Source organism: Bombus pyrosoma, unplaced genomic scaffold, assembly GCF_014825855.1.
Source record: "Bombus pyrosoma isolate SC7728 unplaced genomic scaffold, ASM1482585v1 HiC_scaffold_4727, whole genome shotgun sequence".
NCBI classification, from domain to species: domain Eukaryota; kingdom Metazoa; phylum Arthropoda; class Insecta; order Hymenoptera; family Apidae; genus Bombus; species Bombus pyrosoma.
This window is the reverse complement of record NW_025219987.1, coordinates 316,040-322,809: the sequence shown is the minus strand read 5'-3', so window position 1 is coordinate 322,809 and position 6,770 is coordinate 316,040. Positions and strand designations below refer to the sequence as shown.

At 40.3% G+C, this 6,770-nt stretch overlaps 1 pseudogene; it reads right to left on the bottom strand.

Moving 5' to 3' along the window:
• Positions 1–1,074: 1,074 nt before the first annotated feature.
• Positions 1,075–2,374, bottom strand: LOC122577538 (annotated as a pseudogene).
• Positions 2,375–6,770: the final 4,396 nt, after the last annotated feature.

The following is a 6,770-nucleotide window of genomic DNA, read 5'->3' as shown; positions in this document are numbered from 1 at the left end:
TTCCTCGTATAGTATTGTTTTAATCCCCATTTTTCTTTTTATATGGTAAATTATCGGGATGTTGTTTTGATCTTGGAGATAGTTTCTTTCATCTAGGTATAAGAACGCTTCCGGGGGGATGTAGCCTGTTGTCAGTGTGTTTTTGTAATATTCATCGTTTGGTACTAAGCAACCGAAGATTAGACCGTTTTCCGTTATCTTTGCAGCTTGCGCGAAGTGGTTTCTAGTTAGTTTTAAGATTTGGCAGTCGATGCGGTGGATGTTTGCTAAATCGTATATTCTTTTATTTTTGACGTATTTTCTGAATCAGCTGTGTTCGGATCTGTAGGTGCTCAAGCAAACCCTGATGCATTTTCTTTCGAAAACGCGCATTTTTTCCACTTGGGAAGCTGATATATTGTACCAAATTGGACAACCGTAGGTTAAGATTGGTCTGATTAGTGATTGGTAGCACAGGATTTTTACTTTGCTGTTGAGATGTTTGGAGTAGAATAGTCTTTTTGTTTTTCAAAATGCTTTGCTGGCTTTGGAGAGTTGAATTTCAATGTGTTGCTTGAAGTTTAGTCTATCGTCTATGTGTACTCCTAGGTACTTTACACAGTTTTTGCGAGGTATGGGCTCTCTCCTTCGTTTGCTTTTTCTTTTACTTGAAAATTTTTACAGTGTTTCCTTTCTATTGGGCAAAAATGATACAATAATACGGGTAAAATAGCTTTAATATAATTTTCTGATGTCTTCCTTTTTTTTTATACTGGGCGAGAGGGATTCGAACTCGCGACGCCTCGCATTGTGTTGCGGGCCTCAACGAGCGTAGCTACCTGCCTCGCCTCTAGCCACTAGACCATATCGGATTATATGAAACGTTGGTAACCTAAGGCGCTAATTACTGCGCTGCCGTCATTCGACGCTACTTAGTGTCGAGTGATGGTATTTGCTGACGAGTGCTGCCACATATACCTAGAAATTTGATAGATAATCGTTGAAGTGTAGTAATATATTTAAAAATTTAAGAAATCTAGAAAAAGATATATATAAAAGTTTAGGAATAATTACGGAGTATTAAGATAAGTGAAATTAGAAGTTTAGGAGAATTAATTCAAAGGAGGAACAAGATGGCAAAGTAGGAGTGGTGCAGCGACTGTTCGATGGAGACGATTTCGGACTGGGCGTATTGGAACGAGACCCCGTGTGCTCTTTTTGTCGATGTATCACGGTGTGATGCCGCTCACCGCATACCCGGCATGATCCAGCGAAACACTGTTGGGCTGTATGTCCCTTCCTGAGGCAATTGAGGCATAATGATGCCTTTTTGACCTCCCGAAAGCGTTCGCGAGGGGAGGAGGATCTGAAAATGTCACACCTCCAAATGGGATGTGGGCCTCCACAAGTGGGACAGGGTGATGGAGGTCGGACTGTGACGAGGGCATGCTGCCGTGGCGCGGGCTGTCGTTGACGGGGAGGTTGGTGCATCGGCCCCTTTGTCTCCTTCAATGTGGGCTTGATGACATCGCCGTTCGCCCGTGTTTTAAGGAAGTTTATTAAGTGTGTGAATGAGGGCATCCTTTTGTTGGGTAAAGTGCGATGCCATTCTTGAATGGTGGAGGAAGGTAATTTCGAGGTGAGAACCCTGATGAGAACGACGTTTGAGGTGACGGGTTCACCTAGTTTCTCTAAGACTCGAAGATTCGCGTTGATCGCTTCGAGAAGATCTTTCACTGCTTCGGGTGTTTCTATTGTTAATTGCGGATAGTCCTCGATCAATTCCCAATGACGCATGCACTTTACGATGGCAATCAAATTTGTCCTTCAGAATGTCAAGAGCAATAGGGTAATTGATCTCTGTGACGTCTAATGATTGAAGGCTTGTTGCGGCTCTTCCGGTCACGGATGATCGGAGGTACTGGAATTTCTGAGTCGGTATCAATCGTTCATTCCGGTCTATAGTGGACAAAAAGGCGTCATAAAATGAATGCCACTTCTTCAGTGTGCCGTCAAAGCTAGGCAACTGAATTTCGGGTAATTTAGTCGGTGTTGGTTCGCAATTACTGCTTGCCTCGTTAGTTGTAGGCTTTGGGGTTGATGTTAGTTGTGCGCGCGTTCGGAGACGGTTTATGCGTGCCTTTAATCTGTCAATCTGGTCTGTTATCTCGAAGCCGGGCGTGTATTCTTCTTCGCTTAACTGTACGATTTCGGATTGGATTGTCTCGAAGCTCGTCGCAATTTCCTTTAGCCGTGTTTCACAAATCATCACATCCCCTTCATTCGGGGAGTCGTATCCTTCGTGTTCGTCGATTCGTTTTGTCAAGTGTGTGAGCTGACCGCGACAATAGCCGCGGCGTCGGCGTAAGGCGGTGAGTCTGTCTGTTGTTGCCATGATTACAACGGCGCGTGAATTGTCGATATATGGAACGAGCTCACCTTCGTTGTTGCGGAATGGACGTTGGTCCGTGTATTAGTTGCTGCTCGTTCGGTTATGCGATTGAAGTTGTTGGACTTTGTTGCGTTGATGCTCTTCCACTTGCTGGTTTGATGTATTCACGTGGCACTGTGTGGTCACTGGTAAGTGCACTTTTCACTGACACGTGATCCGGCTCGAAGGACCAAAATGTTTCGACCACTCGCAGGGAGACGCGATTGCAAGAAAACACGTCAACGAGAGACGTAAATTCTCGTTACGATTAAATAATCGACGCCACGAATTTATCGATCCCCTGATTTCTGTTACGATAATAGGGGTGGTTCAACTGAAATTATACTGAATTAGCAGGTATAGAATGGTGTTTATTCCAACAACTTTATATAGACAAATAGTTACGCCGATGCGTATATATAAATGAAATAAATGAATGATTGAAGGTATGAAACTCGGTAGAACTGTTGATGACTGCTCGAGAGTTATACTGAACTCGGAATTGGAGTCGGAATGGGAATGATCTGGAGAGAGTGAGAAACTCAACTCGACCGCCAAGCTGCCCTTAAGGTGTCTCGGAGGAAAGCTTGAAGTGGGTGTGTCCTTTGACCGAAAAACAGCCTTTTATGATGAACATGTGTTGGGTTTTTCCCGTCTGATGACTGTCCGCTTTCTCCGTGATGTTTAAGAGCGCCTAATAAACTCAAGGACCTTTCCAAGACCCTGCCTAAAACTGCAAATATTTCTCGAATTAGAGAATTCTCCAGACATGCAATTAGACTGGCAAACATTTGTGGAGACAATGCAGCTGAAGGTTAATATCTTTATGGTGGGTCATTGCGTCTATTGAGAATCGGGATGGCTGTAGGTTGACCGTTGGCTGCCAGGTAGCGAGGGACGGCGCGCAGATGTCCTACGCGACGTAACACACACTGTATCATGAAGCCAACCATAATTACAATTATAATACACGTTTTCATCATTGGTACGCGTTTCTCAAAGATGTGACAAGCAATTAAAATTTCGTACAAATATACCATTCCTAAAAATATTATTTACCGGAAGCAAAAACCGTTACTGAAAATTCCTGCGAGATATTCGCGAGAAAAGCATGTTCAAATTACAGAAACGATCTCGGCCAGAAATAAAAAACGGTCGTGCCTCTTCAACGAAAATTGAAACAGTGGTAAATCGATGTAAATCGAGCATAACGCGTGGCCGTACGATGATCAAACGTATTAGTCCGGCTATTGTGGATATGTATTTCCATTTATTCTCCGTCGTTACCTGCCTCTTCCTTCCTTTGCTTCCTGCTCCATTCCTTTCTTCCTTCCTTCTTGCTTTATTTCTTTCTCGTGCCTTTTCTTCTGATTCTCCTTTTTATTCTTCATATTAGAAGGCGAGAGCGTTGCCTGCGTTTTAATGAAATCGAGCGACGGCACCGGCTTTTTGTTCGAAAGATGTTAATACAAGAATGACAAGTGAGAAGAATTTCATTAGACGGTCGGCGTAATAAGTACAACGTTCCCAATGGAAATCATCAGGGGGTGAGAAACGCGGAGGGAAGAGGCAGGAGACATCTGTTATTCGTTTATTGCGCTCCGCTCTGGCGGCATTATTTTTTCATTTTCGTTTAATCCACCACCGGTTTTCTCCGTTCGACCGGCCACGCAACGAGCTAGAAATTTTTCAACCGTATTGAAACACACTGTTTCACACCAGGCTTGTGGAATATTGCTGTTACTTATATTGCCATCGCTGGGATTTATGCTTTGTTTTTTCCCTTTTTTCCTTTCCCTCTTCTCATTCAAATAGCCATGGTTTTTCAATGATTAAAATAATGTAGCTTTTCGTCAAATTAGTTTCTCTTTTGTTTTCTCTCTTTGTTTTACAATTTCTTAACGCGTAACGGGAACGGCATTGTTAAGAGAATTTGTTCCAAAGCACGTAGTTTGGACATGAGCAAATTTTCATTTCACTGTGCGATGATGTATAGACCATTTATTAATCACTTATCACTCTATCAATACTATCCCATGTGTACATATACATGACTCACAAAAGTATTTGAACATTTGCCATAGAAAATTTTCATGACTATATTATGTGTATTATATGAAATTCTTTGAGATATCATTCACGTTATAATGTTTTTTTTATTTATTTAAATTTTACAATTTATCCAGTAGGACATTCGGTAAAATATTATAGCTGTAAATATTTGATAAAATATAGCACGTGGATGGTTACCCCCAGCGAGACTCCATCTTCTAGGTTGTTTATTGTATTTCTATTGTGAGGTCTGCAGGATGCTTCTTCTTCAGTCTTCTTTCTATTATGGTTTTACTCATTTCAGCAACCAGATGATTTGGGTGTGTTACAAGTCTTTCTTTATACTTTCCTGCATAACTGACGATTTCCTCTTTGACTGTTGGAATTTTTAAATATTTTTCTAAGTCTTCATTTCTGACGTACCATGGAGCGTTAACTATTGTCCTTGAGACTTTTGCTTGCTCTGTTTCTATTTTATTTATATGACTCATTGCTGCCATCTCCCCCATAGTGGGACTCCGTATGTCCAGATTGGTTTGATTATTATTTTGTGTATATTTAGTTTATTCATTATGCTTAATTTAACGTTATAATATGTCACGATTATCGTTATTAGAAAATGTCTGAAGAAAAAAAGATTAATACGACATATTACTAATAGTTCAGAGCCTATGCCATCCGTACGGACGGCATGCTGCCAGCGCTGACGATCGCTATGGACAGAATACTTTTTCGCTATACTGAACTCTGTTGATTGACTATTCAAAGCGCAAATCGTAATAAGTTATAGTAATTCTTTTGCGCGAGATTAAATGATTCAAGAGCGTTATTTTTTAGTATTAATTATTTATTATAAACATTGAAATTCACAATAAACTAGAATTTGGGTAGTAAACTAGAAAACAATAAACTAGAAAACTAAATTTAGTAAATATAACACAAGTTAATAATTCAGTTGTGCGTGAGAAATTTCAAAACAATTGTCGATACATAATCCGACATTGCATTTTCTGTCGTTACTTCTCTCATTTTTCACACAAACAACACATTTTCTTCTTGATAATTGTGTCGTGCCGGCACGATTATTCTACCAAATGTCCAAATTGGACAAATTGTGAATGCAAAGAATAAATAAAAAAAAGAAAAAGAAAAGACAGTTTCTTCGAACGCGGCATTAACATTGAAATGCATTTATATTTATCTCACACAAACGTAATAGTATTACTTCTGCGTAGGTGCTCGGAAAAATTGACAAACGCATATATGCGTCCTTAGTCCAGACCGATGGTTTTCGCCAGACGCATATATGCGTCCATAGCACTCTAAGGGTTAAAGTTGATGGACCACTTTGCACGGACAATATTCACGCGATTTTAAAAGCTCGTGCGGGATCTCCGTTCTTATTTCGAACAATCCCTGAGCGTTCGCGAATAAAGGCAGTCGTTTTGTCGCTTTAGACCACCGCCATTCAAAAGGTTGAATTTTCTTGCACCAGGGAATTCCTGACAAAATGTATTGCAGGGAAGAATAAGTCTTTCTTCTAGCTGCTAAGAAGGTCCTAATGTGTAACTACCCCCGGCTATATTGTACGAACGGTGAAAACGTGCCGGATCTGTTAAATGGCCAACAACGTTTAAACCGTGTACGCGCTGACTCCGTAACGATGGTAATAACTGTTGCGTTTCTCGTTCTGGTCCCCCTTCTTTTTTTTTTTTATATCGAACCCCCTGAAGTCAGGATGGAACAATAGGAGGAATTATTTCACTGCTATTATCGAGATTTAGTATCGTTTCGATTCAATAACCGCTTTGACCGTTTCTGTTTATTATTGTTATCGGAGAATTCTAAGTGAGAAAGGAGATATAACCACCGATAAAAGACTCGGCACGCCCTGTAGAAAGACCATCTTTATTCGAATAAAATACTACAAAATTTTACTACAAGGTTATGAGTATGTTCTTACAGGTTTCCCAATTTCATTTAGTCAGTAGACTCTTATGCACCTATGGAAGTTTTAACGATGCAAACATGTACAGAACGCGTATAATATGCAAAAATATATGAAATATTCAAAGTAAAGCAAACACTTGTTATGATATTTACGGGATAAGCGGAACCTCTGCTTACGTTCTATTTTTTTAATTGCGATCATGAAAATATAAATTTGCATAAAAATCCGCGAGTCTAGTCGTTACATGTGTTCCATTTAAATAAAAGTGGCCGTTTTCCGAGGTGCATAAAAATTTTCGTGGGTGACTGTGTAAATATATGTCGGCTCGTCGTCAGAAGAAAGGTATTGGGCATATAA